General features: G+C 61.4%; 1 long non-coding RNA gene across 1 annotated transcript; it reads left to right on the forward strand.

Moving 5' to 3' along the window:
- The first annotated feature begins 12,342 nt into the window (after positions 1-12,342).
- LOC308244641 lies at positions 12,343-16,131 on the forward strand. Its single transcript, XR_013960155.1, has 3 exons — positions 12,343-12,463; positions 14,124-14,188; positions 15,850-16,131. It is a non-coding gene; the product is annotated as an uncharacterized lncRNA (long non-coding RNA).
- The last annotated feature ends 1,107 nt before the right edge of the window (positions 16,132-17,238 follow it).

Genomic DNA, 17,238 nt, shown 5'->3' on the forward strand with positions numbered 1-17,238 from the left:
CACAGCTGGTGAGAAGCCAGGCCAGCCACTGAGCAGCAATGTGGAGGCAGAGCTGCTGTTCCGTTCTTTGTTGTTTAAATCCTCTCCCCGCCCCCCAAGTGTGCATGAGTTCAGCCTCTTGGAATGGGACCTTCTGTACTCAGCGTCACATGAACAGTTATTGTGGGGCTTTTCGGCCGCACCCCCCCTCGCCCCGCCTCCTCTCTGTCAGAAGTCAGGAGGAGGCAGAAATGCTGGGACGTCTACGCAGGGGTCAGGGGGGCCAAGGGCCCCGGCCTAAGGAGAAGGCTTATCGTTCGTTTGCGTCAAACTGACGACAGCCGCTGGGAAGCAGGATCTCAATGGATGGAGAAAACGCCCCGAGAACGGCACTGTTACAGCTTATTTTATGCATTAGAATCAGAGGAGGAGACGGAAGGGGGTGTGTGAAATTCATTGGAGGGTGAGGTGGGAGAAAGCTGAGTGGGATGGGGCCCATCTCTGGGGTTGGATAAAGAGTACAAGGATAGATAGACACACACTTCTACTCTGGGGGCCGGATGGTTAACAAGGAACGTTTCCAGCTCAGAGATGGTATGTGCGCAACGAGATAACGCAGGAATTCTGTGGTCTGGGGCTCGGTGGGAGGCTGTGCCCTGAGGGCCCTGACGTCCCACGGTGCTATCTTAGATGCAGAAAGACAGCAGACGGGGCCACCTGAGGTAAGACGGACCTTTGTCCGGGAAGCCGCCGCCTGGGACGTGACTGGCTTTCAGTGAGGAACTGTGTGTTCAGACCGTCCTAGGGACGCCTCTGAGTTTCTGAGGCCGCCACAGAGGCCGCCCCGGGCTGGTGGGGCTCCGCGTGTGGCTCCCGTTTCCGTCCACGCCCGGCTCGCTAGAGCCTGTGCACTTGACCTTGAATTACGCCCTCCTAGATGACTCCCCGGCCCACACTCCGTTAATCTCATAACATAGTCACACTCCCTCTGCGGGGTTTGGGAGAGAGGTGAGCCATTTGGGCTGCTTCAGTGGTCGGCAAACTGCGGCTCGCGAGCCACACGCGGCTCTTTGGCCCCTTGAGGGTGGCTCTCCCACAAAATACCACGGCCTGGGCGAGTCTGTGTTGAAGAAGTGGCGTTAGAAGAAGTTTAAGTTTTAAAAAATGTGGCTCTCAAAAGAAATTTCAATCGTTGTCCTGTTGATATTTGGCTCTGGTGACGAAGGAGTTTGCCGACCACTGGACTTAATGACGACAAGGAGCGGTGTGGAACTCGAAGCCCGAAGTGGACGGACTTTTAGCGACGGACTTGTTCACCGCGTTTTGTCCTTGTTCTTCACCACCGATTGCCCCAGTTACGCCGGAGACAGCTAAGCACCCGAGTCTCTGAAATAGATGGTGGGGTGTGAGCATGGTCGAGGGTCATCTGTCCATTCATTCATTTATTCATTCTGCAGAGTGTCCTGACCCAAGGATAGTAATCGAGCCACATTCAATTAGAGTCACCGGAGGCCCCGATTGAAAAGTTGTAGGGATGAGCCTGGCTGGTGTAGCTCCGCGGTTGAGCACGTGCCTGGTTTTCAGGCTTGATCCCCAGTGTGGGGCGTGCAGGAGGCAGCGGATCGATGATTCTCTCTCACCATTAATGTTTCTATCTCTCTCTCCCTCTCCCTTTGTCTCTGAAAACAAAAGAAGTTGGAGGGACAAGAGGAAGGAGGCACAAGCCAGCCATCCCAGCACAGGCTGGCGGGGGCGGGAGAGAAGGGCATGGAGCTCCTGGGGTGGGCGGGGCAGCTTGGAGCCGGTCCTGAGGACTGCAGGGTGCTCAGTGCTTCCTGCCCGGGCTCCGGAAGCATCAGGAGAACCCCAGAGGGGGACCCCAGAGGGGGTGGTAGTAAGACCAGGGTTCGCTGTGTTGGAGGCGGGCTGCAACCTCCGAGTTAGCCAGGAGACACGGAGTGGGCCTGGGGCACAGGCAAGGACACACGTCGCCCAGACCTTTCGGACACACAGACACAGCAGGCAGAGGTGCTGCCGCTGGGCCGGGACCACGGTCTCCCGCCTGCCAGCCAGGGGGTGAGCGAGCTAGTCGGCTCTCCGTTGCCTGGCAACACAGCCACAGAGGTTCACGGAATTATAATGAACAAGCCACATGCAAATGAGGCAAATTGCAATTAGTGGGAATGGCACCCAGCCTGCCCTGGGGGAGGCGCTGGGTGGGGGATGTCTGGGAGGGATCCGCGCAGCAGACAAAGGAGGAGAGGAGAAAGCAGGGCCTGGTGTGTGGGAACGGGTGGAAAAGCCCGCGGCCTGGGCTCCTGCAGACCTGGGCGCCTCCTGACTGCGGGGGTGTTGGACGGGGAGCGCACCTCACAGTTCAGACCCGGCAGCCGCGGCCGGTGCCATGCCCTTGCCACACAGGCCAGGGGGAGCAGGGCCAGCCGCTCAGTGACTCGAACCCTCTCCTTTGGGCCCATGTCTCCGAGATAAACCCAAAGGCTGGTTGCTAGGCCTGGCAGCCACCCACTCCCAGGCGGAAGGCCTCTGCCCTCCCCCTCCCCCTCCCCACCAAGTTCTTCTCTCAAGACCCACCTCCCATCTCCTGCGTTTGGGAGCCGTAGCCCCAGGTTCCTCCCAACGGAAGCTGCGATGCGGCCCTGCCCACCTGCCCGCCTGCCCGCCTGCCCGCCTGCCCGCCTGCCCGCCTGCCCAGGGCTCCCATCAGCTGGCTCATGCCTCCCGGAAAGGTGAGGAGCCCCCAGGAGCAAGGACGCAGAGGGAACCTCTGACACTGGGACCAGAGCAAACAAACAGGAAGCAGAGAATGAAGGAGTGATGAGAGCGAAGAGGCCACAAAGCCTCCCAGGGGATCCTGAGCGGGGCCAGAGGAGGGGATGCGTCCGTAAAACAAGAACAGAGGCCACTGAGCGTGGACTCGGACTCAAGAGCGAGGACGGGAGGCAGGTCCGCCCCCCCCACCGCCCTCCCCAACCCCGTGATCAACAGCAAGAAATAAAGGAACAAGCATGTTTCCCAAAAGGAGGTGGCAGGAGAGCGGAGGTGGCGGGGGGGGGGGGGGGGGGGTGGGGGGGCGGAGGAGGGAGGTCCAAGCGGGGACACCGAGGAGGAGCGGGATTTCTGGTGCCACCTACAGGCCCTGGGAAAGGGACCTGCGACCCACGAGACAGGGCCCAGTCCTGCCACAGGGCCTCCTGGCCCCGTCCCCCCCACCAGCCGAGAGGGGACAGCCGGTCCTTTCCCCAGGGGCCAGGGGCCAGGGGCCAGGCTGTTCACTCGTGTGGGTAACCCCGCCTTGCTAGTGATTCTCTATCCCCCAGCGCAGCACGGAAACAGCAAGGAGGCCGGTGCTCAGGCCCCCAGCCCGCCGTCGCCTCCGCAGGGGGCGGGCGGGGCGCCCTGTTTGTTTTCCTAACGGGGAGATAGCCCAGGAGCGTGCCCCAACTTCCGGCCGCCAAGCAGGAATGCGCTGCTATTGTTCTGTCCGAGGAGCGCCCTGAGCGTGTGGTTCAGGGCCGCCCTGGAAAGTGCTAGTCACGGAACGGAGACGCGCCCGGGACCCGCCGATAACGCCTGCGAATGGCCGCTCCCCGGGGCAGGCCGCCGCCGCCCGCTGGGCCGGGCCTCCGTGGACGGATGGAGGCTGGAGCCACAGCAGCCCGGCCCCGCACGTGGGCCCCGGGCCACGGGCATGCAGAGCGGAAGTCCCGCAGTGCCGACAGCGGAGGGGACACTGAGGCACGGAGGGGCTGCATGATGGAGCGGAGGTCTCACGCCAGTAGCAGCAGCACCAGAACTTGCCGGGGTTTGGGGTGGGGGGTGGGGGCCCACGGGCCAGACTCTCTGTCTTCCCTCCTGGGCTCCAGGCCCTCTCAGCGTGTGAGGGTGCGTGTTCTCGGACGGGCTCCGGGGAGGCGCCACACTGAGCCGCCAGCTAGGGTTCGGCGGGCCTCCCCTCTCCTAAACTCCCGGTGACGGCTGCACGACGGGGTCTGGAAGCAAAGAAAGGCTCCACCAGGGAAATAAATGGCTGTGGCCTGGGCCGCCCAGAAATCTCCCAGTCAGGCCCCCGCTGGGCCGCCCAGAAATCTCCCAGCCCCCGCTGGGCCGCCCAGAAACCCCGCTGGGCCCCCCAGAAATCTCCCAGTCAGGCCCCCGCTGGGCCGCCCAGAAACCCCGCTGGGCCCCCCAGAAATCTCCCAGTCAGGCCCCTGCTGGGCCCCCCAGAAATCTCCCAGTCAGGCCCCTGCTGGGCCGCCCAGAAACCCCGCTGGGCCCCCCAGAAATCTCCCAGTCAGGCCCCCGCTGGGCCGCCCAGAAACCCCGCTGGGTCCCCCAGAAATCTCCCAGTCAGGCCCCCACTGGGCCGCCCAGACAGCTCGGAAGGTAGGCACCGAGCACGCGATGGGGGCAGCACGAGCCACCATTGTCAGCTGCAGACAGGCCCTGCTCGGGGCAGAGGGGCAGGGACCCCTCGTGCATGTGTCACTACAACCGTATGGGAACGTCCAAGTTCACCTCTTCGACCCCAATCAGATGCACAGCAGCAAGGGGAGGAACATCCTGCCCTGGGCGTTCTAGGCAGCCGTCTTTTTTTTTTCTTTTCTTTTCTTAAATATATTCTTATTGATGTCAGAGAGGAAGGGAGAGGGAGAGAGAGATGGAAACATCCATGATGAGAGAAAATCATTGACTGGCTGCCTCCTGCACGCCCCCTCCTGGGGATCGAGCCTAAACCCGGGCACGTGCCCTGACCGGGAATCAAACTGTGGCCTCCTGGTTCATAGGTCAACGCTCATCCACGGAGCCCCGCCGGCCGGGCTGGGCCGAGATCTTTGACTGTTCTTTACAAGCCCTTCAGAATCCTGCAGAGCCTCAGCCAGGTTAGAAGCTGGGGCTGTAGTTGATTCCAGAAGCTTCTACACTTTCCCAGGCCTCGCTTCTTTGCACAGAGGCGGGAAAGCCTGCTCAGAGGGGCGGGCTATTTCGGCTCCGCCCTGCGGCTCCTGGCTGCAGGTAAGCTGTGGCCGCGGGAACAGTTTATAGCCGGGGTGGGCAAACTTTTTGACTCGAGGGCCACAATGGGTTCTTAAACTGGACCGGAGGGCCGGAACAAAAGCATGGATGGAGTGTTTGTGTGAACTAATATAAATTCAAAGTAAAGGAGCGGAGGGGAGAGCAAGAGAACCCTCCGCTCTTTCGGCTTCGCGGGCCGGATAGAACAGCCGAACGGGCCGGATCCGGCCCGCGGGCCGTAGTTTGCCCACGGCTGGTTTATAGACATTGTCGGCCACATTTTTCTGGCAAACCTGAGCGGGCGGTAAACAGGACGGACGGCCTCACGTTCCCCTCAGACACGCAGGCCGGCTGCGCTCCCTCCCACAGAACCCGGGGCAGGTTGTAGATAAGTGAGCGCCAAGTTCGGTAAAAACAAGTGGAAAGTTTCTGCGGTTTCTCATGGTTTCGCCCGGGCGGCCCGAGTCCACGGGGGCGGTTCTAACATTCCCGCCCCACAGCTTCAGGCCTCCGGGGACTTTCAGAAACCCCGGACTCCTGGCTGGCTGTGCAACCGGCCATTTCCTTCTTTTTTTAAAAAAAATCTTTATTGTTGGTAGTATTACATATGTCCCCTTTCTCCCCCCACTGGCCCCCCCGCCCCCCGCCCCAGGCCTTCACCACCCTATTGTCTGTGCCTATGCATCGCCCTCTGAGATAAACGGGCCATTTCCAAGTTCACCTTCCTTTTAAAACCCGCCGTGACCTCTGAGGGGGGGGTGGGGGTGGGGAGTGGAGCTGTCTCCCGAATGGAGGGTCCGGACACCGACGACCAGCTGGCCGGTGTGTGAGCGCCAGGCCTCCGCTGGCTGTGAGGACGGGAAGGAGCGAAGGGGTGACGCAGGTGACCTGGCCAGGGGTTTGCCCGGGTGCCCTGTGCTAACACGGGAAGGGGCGAGATAGGTTGGGATCGGAAACTCGCCGTAAAGCGGTGTCTTCTCCCCCGACCTGGACCTGGGCACCCTCCGGGGCCTGGCTCCACCCCCCTCTGCGCCCAGGTAACGCCTTTGCAAACGCGCTGGGCCACACGAGCCCCACTTCTCTGCGCTCCCTCTCTATGACAGCACCCTGTTTTATTGCTGCCCGGACATCCAGCCACCTGGACCGGGGCTTCCCCAGACCCAGGCACCTCTGAGGGCACCCTCACTGGGGGCAGGCAAATGGCTCCTTCCTGTTTTTTTTTTTTTTTCCTTCTTACATTTATTTTTATTGGTTTCAGAGAGGAAGGGAGAGGGGGAGATAGAAACGTTAGTGATGAGAGAGCATCATTGATCAGCTGCCTCTTGCACACCCCCTAGTGGGGATCGAGTCTAAACCCGGGCATGTGCCCTGACCGGGAATCGAACCATGGCCTCCCGGTTCATAGGTCAATGCTCAACCCCTGAGCCCCGCCGGCCGGAAGTGGCTCCTTCCTTGAGTCGCCCTTGACTGTGACCACTGCTTCTCAGCTCCACGCCGCAGCAGCTGCTGCAGACAAGGAGACACAAATAAAAACTCAGAGGCGCTCACGGACAGGGTCACTGCGCTGACCTCCCGGTCTGTGCTCTTTGGGAAACGCTGACGGTGCCTTTTCGTTTCTTCCCCTCGCCTCTGTCTCTTTCAGACTCTGTCCCCCAAGAGAAGCGACCAAGCCCTCTCCCGAGAACGCGGGGCGGCAGTGCTGGACCAGAGAAGGGTGGTCGGAGTCGGGCGTGGCTCTACCTCTGCGACGTCTCTCCTTTGCCGTCCAGGTCCGCCCGCCCGTCGGGCTAAATTCCTGTGTAAGTGTTCGCGCGAGGAACTCCGACTTGCTGCCACCTGAGCTATTGTGGGTAAGTGGGCTCGTTATTCCGCAAATCTAGAACCTTCCACCCTCAGCAACCGGCCCTTTGTGAGCTGGTTCGGCCGGCGGCTCGGCCGGCGGCTCGGCCTGCGCCCAGGCCCTGAGTCAGCGAAGCAAACACATCCACATGCCGCGTGTCAGCGGGAGGCGATGGCCCCTGTGTGCGCGCACATACGCACGAGCGAGGGCGCACGCGGGGAGCGCGGGCTGTTTGGTTAAGACGGACGGCTTTGTCGGGCAGGACGGCGGCGGGGAATCAGGTGTTGATTCAGGAGGTGTTCCCCATGTCAGGTTTCAATGGCCACGGGAAGGAAGAGGGAAGGAGAAAAATGGCCCCTTTAGAATGTCTCCATCCATCATCTTCCCTTCGGCAAACACTGCCAAGCCGCTGGAGAGGCGCCCGCGCCCTCGGGGAGATGGAGGCGGCCGATGGCGCGGTTGCTAAGGAAACGCTGTGGGCTTCCGAGCAGCAGAGCAAACAGACATGGGCAGCGCGAGTCAACCATTAATTCGTTAATATTCTTAGCGGCGGGGTCTGGGGAGCCGGCCTTTTCCTCCTTTATCCCGAGTTCTCAAACGTTCCCTTTCATCGCCCAGCAAACACTCGGCGGCCACTTGATGGCCATTACCCCCTCTGCGCCCGCTCGAGAGGCGGAGGCGGGCTCGCGCTCGGATTCTAATGGATCAAAGAAAATGGGGCACCGGCCCGAGAAGTGGGCCTCGTGGTTCGGTTTTGTTTCTTAATTGGCGGCGGTGGTTTTTGTAGAGAATGGAGAATGCATTAAGGGTAGTTTGACTTCAACACAAAGCACCTTCGGGTGGGCAAACAGGTCTGAGTAGAGGCCAGGCCACGCTGGTTGACCCACGGTTCTGCCTGCGCCGACGGTGGCCTTGTCAGCGCCCGATTTCGGGGCGCAGGGGTAGGAGGAGGCGGGGGAGTCGCCGCCACAGGGCGCTCGGGGCGCAGAGACCGGAAAGCTCCCCGGGTGTTGATGGAACCGGCGACGCAGGCCTGGGCCCTGGGCAGGGACAGGACGTCCCAGGAGGCCGCCGTGGCGACAGGCGTGGGTGTCCCAGCTCCAGGGCTGAGAGGGAGCTAGCGTGGTCCCCTCGGGTGCCCACAGGCCTGGCCCCTGCGGAGTAATGGAGAGGCGGCCTGTCCCAGCTGGGGCTTGCCTCTGGCCCTCCTCAGAGGCCAGACCATCCTCACATCATTAGCGAGGGATCTGGAGAGAGGGACATTTTCCCTCTCTATGCCAAGTTCTGCCTCTGCTCCTAGCTGGTGCTCCCAGCAGCTCTAGGTGACCCCCCTACCCCGCCCCCTGCAGCCGCCTCCCTCTCTCGGACCGCCAGTGCCAGTCTGAAAGGTGTCCACAGTCACTGCCGCCCAGGGAGCGTGGCGGGGAGGACGGCGCTCCTGCCCACGGCCACGCCTGGGGTCGCCGAGAGCACTGGCCAATGCGCCTTCCGAGCTGTGTGACCTGCGCCAGTTTGCTGAACCTCTCTGTGCCCTGGTCTCCCCCTCCATAACCCAGCCAGCCATTGCTCCTCCCACAAACGGCCGCGGATGGCAGGGCCTGGAAGGATTCGCCGGCATCGGCATCGCTGACGTTTCGGCAGCCAGGGAAGAGGAGGCCCCAGGGTGGCGGCTGGGTGGCGGCGGAGCCACTCCCTGGCCCTGCGTCGGCGCCTCCGGCCTCTGGTTGTTCCTCCGTGAGGCCCAGGAGGATGGCCCGCCTCCATCACCCAGCAGGTCCGGGAGGAGTGGCCCCGGGCAGCTCCTCGGCCTGCGTGGCCGCGGTGGGGACCCCGGTGCAATGCCGGCCGGAGAGACGGGCACAAAGCCTAGTGGTTGATGAGCAGATGCTGCTGGGAAGGGAGGAGGGAGCCAGGGCTCGGGGCACACTGAGCCAGAGCTGCCTGGGCCCCAGCGGGAGCAGAGGGAGGGGTGCAGGCAATGCAATTCAAAAGGTGGGACCAGGATCGCTTCCTGGAGGAGGTGGCCTTTGAGGTGAGTCTTGAATGGAGAGCAGCTGGCAGGGACTCAGGGAGTCTGGGGAGCAAGCTCGCCATTCACACCTCGGTCCTTGGAGGTCTGGGAAGGCCAGGAGATCCCTTCCCTGCCAGGTCCTGTGGTCTCTGAGGCGAGCCCACCCTAACCCTAACCCGAACCCTAACCCTAACCTAACCCAGGGCGGGGCTGGGGGCAGGTCTGTGGGTTTCTCTCCTGGGGTGCTGGGGGCAGCACCGGCCCTCGGGGTCCATCGGTGATATGGCCTCTCGGACCTGTGGTCCCTGGTCCCGAGGGGCCTATCCCAAGGGCAGGTCAGGGTCAGTGGGGCAGGTCCTGGGGCCCGGCAGGGGCAGGGGGAGCTTTGGGGAGGGTCCCCGTGTCCCAGGGGAAGGGAGAGCCGTGCCCGAGTTTCCCTCCTGAGCCGCGGTTCCTGCTCTGAGACACGCACGCTCTGCCCCTTGGAAGGGACGGACCTGCAGCCGGGGGTGCCCGGGGGCTGGGCTCCGGGTTGGGGTGTGGAGACATCATGACTGCACCCTCTTTCTCCCCACTCAGTGTGACTATTAGGAATAAAGTCCCTTTCACTTGCTGCCTGCTCGGCCCTTAGGTGGACCTACCCGCGGCACCTCCAGAATCATCAGATAATAGGGTCCAACATCAAAACCTGCCCCTCCTCTCCCAGGGGGGCCTGTCCGGTCTAGACCCCAGAGGGGACGGAAGTGGGTCGGTCTGCATCCTCTCCTCTCCATGAAACGCCTGGTACTCTGCCTGCTGTTTTTGTTTTAATATTATTATTTTTTAAATTATTTTTTTTATTGATTTCAGAGAGGAAGGGAGAGGGAGAGAGAGAGAGAAACATCAATGATGAGAGACAATCATGGATCGGCTGCCTCCTGCATGCCCCCTACTGGGGATCAAGCCTGCAACCCGGGCCTGTGCCCTGACCGGGAATTGAACTGTGACCTCCTGGTTCATAGGTCAACCCTCAACCCCTGAGCCACGCGCGCCAGGCGGCCTGCTTTCAAATTCAATGTTTCCATCGTCCTGTTCACAAACGTAACCGATGCGGTCTGTGTTCTAATTTTATGAGCAGAAACTCACCGTGATGGGCGGGACCCCTGTGATTTCAGGGGCCGGAGAATGCCTGCTGGGTGAGGGATGGGATGGAGGGACGGCGTGGTAAATGAGGGAACCCCACCCAGCTCCCCCGGGGCTCCCCACATTCCACCCGCGCTGCTCCCGCTCTCGGCGTTGACAGCTCCGAACAGATTCTTTCCACGACATGAACGGGCTCGCTTTATATCAGAGGCTGAATTCTACCTGACAAATTGGACAGGTTCCCCGAGGCAAGGGTTCCTCCGCTTCGTCATTCTCACCAGAAATGTGATTTATAATCTACTCCTATTTGCTAGGCACTCCTGGTCCCAGGAATGAGGGCCTCGCTAGCACAGCAACAAGAGGTCGCCTGCCTACCCGGAGCCCCTATAAAATGCGCTCCCCCGTCTCCGGAGCCGGGATTCCGCCAGGCAAGTGAGTTTAATCCCGTTGCGTGTAATGATAGTTCAGGCAGGGAACAGTTGCCGCTCCGGACGGGGCAAGAGGCACCCACAATTTACTTGAGGACTTTCTATCCTAAAGGAAAGACCCAAGGGGCTGGCGAAAGGGGTGTTATTTCCTCTGCTTCCCGTTTGTAAAAATAAACCCAGTGTTTGCTGTCCCGTAAAAACCGACCCTTGTGACTGCAGAATGAATACGTCGGGTATCGGGGACCCACCCGCACCTCGGCCAAGCCGCCTCAGGGATCCTTTGTGAAACCCGCACCCAGAGCCGGCCGGGGGTTGGCAGACCCCCGCTGCCCAGGCCCACCAGCGCCCGCGAAGCCACGTGGGCAGAGTGGGTTTGATCTCTGGGTCCGATCGCTCAGCAGACCTCAGCGGCCACTTTCTCAACCGCGGCCCCGGATCATGGAGCTTCCTAAAAATCTCCCGGGGGGTACCCTGAGCTCGTGAAAAATGAGTCCGGATGTCAAGGGGACCAAAGCTGCCCGTCCCAGAGGTCACTGGGGAGCCGGCCGCCTTTCGTATTTCACCTGACAAGCGCCCTCCCCGCCGTCCCGTCTGCTCTGCGGGCTTCGGCGGGGCCTCGCCATTCCTCGGCTGAGGCCGTGGTTCGGGAAACGTATTTATGCAACAGCGATTGTTCAAAATGGGATCTGCCTGGTGGGGATGTGCACTGTACCCGACACTTTCACGTGTGGAAGTAACACGAGTGTTTCCAGGGCTGCGTGTCCTTTACTGCATGGCATGCACGTTGGCGTGTACATGTTCTTTGCTCAGAGGACACGGCGACCCGATGAGAGAGGGCATGGAATCTCCCACGGAGAGGCCTCCGGCGTGCAGGCCCCGGATGGTCAGGGCTGGACTCAGGACCACAGCGCAGGAGCAACGGCTGGGACCCCGAAGGGACTGGATGTGGGGGAGCCTGGGGATCCAGCAGCTCCTCAGGCTCAGCCCTGCCCTTGGGGCCCTGGCTCTTTGTGTGTGCTGTGGGGGCGGGGCCGCCCTGAGCATCCTTGGAGGTTGGGCATCCTGGTCTCTGCCCACTAGGTGTCAGCAGCAGCCTCTCTCCTCCAGCGGTGACAACCAAAAGGTCTCCAGACAAGGCCAAAGGTCCCCTGGGGGACAACACGTGTCCTGGGTGGAGAACCCCTGCCCTAAGGAGTCAGGGAAGTTGGGGTAGCTAGTCCCATCTGACAATACCTTCGGGGAACATAGAAGCCTTCTGCAGGCATCGCATAAACACAGGCGATTCTGAGTTGCTTCAGAAGGCTGAACAGGACAGATGGGGCAGAACTGTAGGGGCCACTCTGCCTAAGGCCCAGGGAGAACTTTCTAGAAGAGCTGTGCAGCTTCCAGGCTAGAACCCTGGCCCTTTCCCCCCAGCAGATCTCTCTGGAGCTTCCTGCCAGCAAAGCCCTGTGCTGGCCGCGTGGCACCCGGGGGTGCAGTCCTATGTCAAGAGCAATCTGAAGGCTTTAAAGGTGGGCCTCATGCCCCGAGCAGCCAGCCCGTCCTGCCAGGGCACCCCAGTTCCGCAGGGAGGGCGGGCCGGGCTGTGCGAGGCGGGGCTGGGAGCCCGGGGACATTGGGGCAGGAGAAGGAGCCCTCCCGACAGTTTCTGGTCTGAGGGTGCCTAGCTGGTGTCTGTGCCAGGACTTGAACCCAGGGCGCCCCCCCCGCCCCCCCCCCCACGCGGAGGCAGGCGAGCTGTGCAGGTGAGCGCCCCGCCCTGGCGGCCTGAGCCTCCCCAGCCTCCGCGCGGAAGCCTCTCCCCGGGCGGGCGCTAGGTGTCGCCCTGGGGTCTCGGATGACTGCTTGCTGGTGCCGCAGAGGGAGTGGCGTTTTCCCTGCTGCTTCCCCCCAGACTTTTACATTTCCCTCCCCCCGCCTCCGGCACAAACATTCCAGTATTCTCCACGACGGATATCTTCGCTTTCCTGCTAAATGGCCTTCCCTCTCTCCTCCCCGCCCTGCCTCCTCCATAGACTTCCTCCCCTGTCGTGGACCGCCTTGCAGGTGTGGGTGTGCTCCTGGGGCGGGGGGGTGGTGGGGGGGTTAGGACCCATGGGAAGCCCCAGTGAGTCCCCAGGAGCCAGAGAGGCAGCCTGGCCAGGGAGCCTGAGCCGGGCCCGGTAACAATCGATCGATCGGGCCCATCCCACCCGGCTCACAGCCGCCTCACCTTCTGGATGGCGAGCCCCGAATGGCTCCCACCTCCTATTCCCTAGCGCAGAGCAACACCCGTGGCAGCGGCAGGGGGCCGGGGAAGGGAAGGAAGAGAAACTGTTTAAACCCGGAGCCAAGGGAACGTTGAAAACCAGCAACAGCTCCGGCCACGAAAGAGAGGGGGCCAGGGAGGCGTGTCCACCAGAGGAGAGAGCGAGGCTGGGGGGCCGCTGGAGAGCTTGGGTGCGTGATGGGTGGGTGCGTGCTGGGTGGCCGCCTGTATGGGAGGCCCAGGCAGGCGCGTGGAGAGCGCCCTGCGCAGGGAGAGGCTGTGCTCTGGCGGGGGTGCTGGGGGGGTGCGGGGCGCAGAAAGGAGAGACGGGGTACCCAGCTTGCAAGGTAGTCAGGAATCCCTGTACGTTAGAGCTGCTCCAACCCGCTTCCCACCAGGGCCTCGCTCCCGTCCTCCCTGCCCCCCCCCCCCCCCCCCCGGTCATGCACAAGGCCTCCCAGAGCCGAGGGTCCAAACTCCCAAACCGCCGTCCCCTGTGCGCCGCCTGTGCTGGTGGGTTTGTAGGGGCACAGAAAGAACAGGAAGCACAGTGGGGGACCCTGACAGAGGACACCGCCACCCTCTCACGCCCGTCCCCTTCCCTCCCCCGACCCCATCCTGATCCCCAGGGAGGGTCACTCTGCAGAGTGTCCAGCATCGGGGGCTTTCAGCCGGGACCTTCCTAAGAGAGTGACAGAGACCTCCATGCCTGTGGGGGCATTTGGGTGGTGGGGTGAAGGCATAAGCTAACGCTTACGGAGCCCTCTCTATGTGCCAGACGCTGTTCTAACGGCGTCCCAGGCCCTCAGACGGTCATAGTCACCCAACGAGATGGTTGCCTTGTGTGTCCTGGGCACATGGCTGGCAGGGCCTCAGGTGGGGCCTCGGGCGGGGCCTCGGGCAGGGCACGGGCAGGGCCTCGGGCACAGGCAACCTGGCTCCGGGACTCTCTCAGCTGCAGTCCACAGTGACAAGCCTGCACCGTGACAGTTCCGAGCGACATGAGTGAAACGGCATTTGAGGGACAGTGTTCTCCGTGGGCCTGGACTGCAGGCTTCATGTGGGCAGCATTGCCCGGGGTGATGATTTGCTAAGTTACTTGAGACAGAAACATCGCCATCTGCAAAGCATCTGCACATCTATAACTATCCTAGAGGCCTGGTGCACAAAATTCGCGCACTGAGGGGGGGTCCCTCAGCCCCGCCTGCCCCCTCTCACAGTCCGGGAGCCCTTGGGGGATGTCCGACTGACGGCTTAGGCCCGCTCCCTGCCACCACCGCTGCCCTCGCCAGCCACGAACCCGGCTTCTGGCTGAGCGGCGCTCCCCCTGTGGGAGCGCACTGACCACCAGGGGGCAGCTCCTGCATTGAGCGTCTGCCCCCTGGTGGCCAGTGTGTATCGTAGCAACTGGTCGTTCCTCAGTTCGGTCAACTTGCATATTACCCTTTCGTTACATAGGATTGGATTCCCAACAGCCTGTCCAGGGGGCAAAGCAGATGAAGAAACGGAGACTCCGAGGCCAGGTGGGTGACAGTGAGGGTGCAGCTGCCTCCTCCTCCACCCAGCATGCGGGTGCGCCTGCAACCGGTGGCTCTACTGGGAGGGGACCAGCATCCAGCACGCGCCCACCGGGTGCCAGGCAGGCTCACAGCTAGTTTCAATGGGTATGGATCATATCCCCGAAAGGGGTCGTTTTCCTCCATTCCCTGAGGCCGAGAGAAGTGACTCGTCTGAGGTCCCCCCTGAGGCAGCCCCGAACCCACATCTGTCTGTCTGGCCAGGACACGTGTGTCTGGCTGCGAAGTTGTGCTATTTCTCGCCCACCTGAGGGCTCCTGCCCGCCGGCTCCCGGCACTCACCACAGACCCGGCCCATTTCTCAGCCCTCACCTTCCAGATCTAGGCTGCCAGCGCCTGGGGGCAGGGTTTTCGCTCTGAAAACGGAAAGAAGGGGCTTTGCTGAGCGCTGCGTTACGGACAAAATAATTCATGAGGATTCATCGCAGACACGCTGATGGGACCAAAACCAACAACACAGGAGAGGAAGCGAATGACATTAAAATTGGGGGTTGGGCAGACAATGATAGGGTGGTTAAGAAAGGGAAGGGTTTGGTATAAAGAAAATAAGTTCCGTTTGAGGGATGTTTGGCCGTCGGTGGTGGAAGCCTGGTTCGCATGTTAGGTAGAAGGAAAACATAAAGGAGGAACTGCGGGCTGGAGGTGGGGGCCAGGGGGTGCGTCTGTGAGTCATCTGGAGGACAGACAGAGCCCCAGAAACCGGCACCGAGGCCCGGAGACGGGAGGGAGCTGCCAGATGTCCGTCCTCCCCACACCTCCTCCTCACCGGTGGCTCTCACCTCCACTCCCCTCCGGCCGCCCACACCCGGGCCTGGTCACCAGTGGACAGTTCCAACTGCACTCCACGGTCCCACTCCCTGACCACAGCTTCCGACGGCGCTGCCAGTCCCCTCACGCCTCCGTCCCCCACCCCTGTGACCTCATCCTCATCTCCAGGCCCTGGACTTGCCCGTGCGGCCCGCGCCTCCGCTCCCTGCCTCCAGCCTCCAGACGGCGCAGGCCAGGTCGCAGCCATCCTCTGGCCAGGACCCTCACTGCGCTGCCCCTTTGTCCTTCCGCCCCGCGCCTGCGCCCAGGACGGAAATCCCACTCCAAGGAGGTGTTGCCAGAGCCCCGGTACCCCGTCAGCTGCTCACTCCTCATGGCCTCCCCCCCACTCCTCTTCTCAGCATCCATTCCAGGCCTCCACGGCGCCCCCCAGCAGATGGCTCTGCTCCTGGCTCACACGGGAAATGGGGCACACGGATGCCGTGGGCTCTGCACCCCGTCACCACACACGCATTTTCACTGTGTGCACCACGCTATGCCTTGCTACTGTGCTCCCTCATTCCTCCTCACAGCAACCTGCCTCTGGTCTCATTTGACCGATTAGGAGCCGGAGGCTCAGTGGTCAGCCCCCCAGGTTCCACAGCCTGTAGAGAGGAGGTGGGGGGGGGGGAAGGCGAGGGGGGGGAAGGAGGGTGAGTGTCTTCAGATGTGTGCTCTGAACCCACAGAGCCGGGTGCTGTGCCACAGGCTAAGGAGATCGTGGGACACAAGGTAGACGAGGTTCTCACCCTCCTGAAGCTTACGTTTTTTATATATGTTTTATTGCTTTTTTTTTACAGAGAGGAAGAGAGAGGGATAGAGAGTTAGAAACATTGATGAGAGAGAAACATCGATCAGCTGCCTCCTGCACACCCCCCACTGGGGATGTGCCCGCAACCAAGGTACATGCCCTTGACCGGAATCGAACCTGGGACCCTCCAGTCCGCAGGCCGATGCTCTATCCGCTGAGCCAAACCGGTTTTGGCCTGAAGCTTACGTTTTAAAGGACCGACACCATCAGTAAGTACATGACTACGTGACATAAATATGGGCAGCGCAAGTGCCAGCAAAGGGCGGGTCCGTGTGAGGTTAGAAAAGGGGATGAGACGGTGGAAGCAGAGAGCCAGAGGGAGGGCAGTGTGCGAAGGACTCACCCTGCAGCCCTGGGCTGCTGGCGTTGAGGATGGAGAGGGGCCACAAGCCAGGGAGCATGGTGGCCTCTAAAAGGGGAACAGGCCAGGAACTGGGTTCTCCCCTAGAGGCTCTGGACGGAACACAGGCCTGCCCCGTCAGCACCTCGCTTTTGCCCAGTGATCTCCATTTCAGTCTTCAGAACAGTGAGGCACTAAATCACTTCGAGCCACGAAGTCCGTGAAGATGTGTGAGAGACTCCATTTGTGAGATACTGAGCCCGTGTTGTGTCAAGCCGCTGAGTTTGTGATGCTTTGTCACAGTGGCCTGCCGTCGGCACCCAACATCACACCAAGCAATCCCACCCGTGCCCCACGCTGGCTCTTTTCCCTCGTCCGTCTGATCACGAGCGACGCCCATCTGTGTGGCCAGCGGCAGTGACAGCGTCGGGACATGGGCCCGCGCCCCCGCGGCGGGTGTCATGGCTTTGGGCCGCCTGCTGGGGTTACTTACGGCTGCCCTCGGGCCTTGCTGGTGCTCAGTCCCAGTCCTGGTACTGCTGTCTGAGGACGGGTCGCTGCTGCACGCGCCGAGGGTCTGGAAGGATCCAGCTCATGCTGGGCAGCACTGGCCCCCTGGTTACTTGACATCATGGTCAGCTGCTTCATATCAGGCAGGGCCCAGTAGCAGGCCAGGCAGGAGCTTTTTACTGTAATACTTGGACGAGTTTTTTTTTGTTTTTGTTTTTAAATTATGTGTTTTTTTTTTTTTATTGATTTCAGAGAGAGGAAGGAAGAGGGATAGAGAATAGAAACATCGATGAGAGACATGTCATTGTCCGGCTGCCTCCTGCATCCCTCCTACTGGGGATGGAGCCTGCAACCCGGGCATCTTCCCTGACCGGGAGTTGAACTGGTGGCCTCTTGGATCCTGGGTCGATGCTCAACCACTGAGCAACACCAGCTGGTCACAGGTCTACTTTCTGTCTTTATAGTGTTTGCCTTTTCTAGAACGTTCATATAAATGTAATAATATAAAAGGCAGTCTTTTTTTTTTTT

Source organism: Plecotus auritus (genome assembly GCF_963455305.1).
Source record: "Plecotus auritus genome assembly, chromosome: 3".
Taxonomy (NCBI): Eukaryota; Metazoa; Chordata; class Mammalia; order Chiroptera; family Vespertilionidae; genus Plecotus; species Plecotus auritus.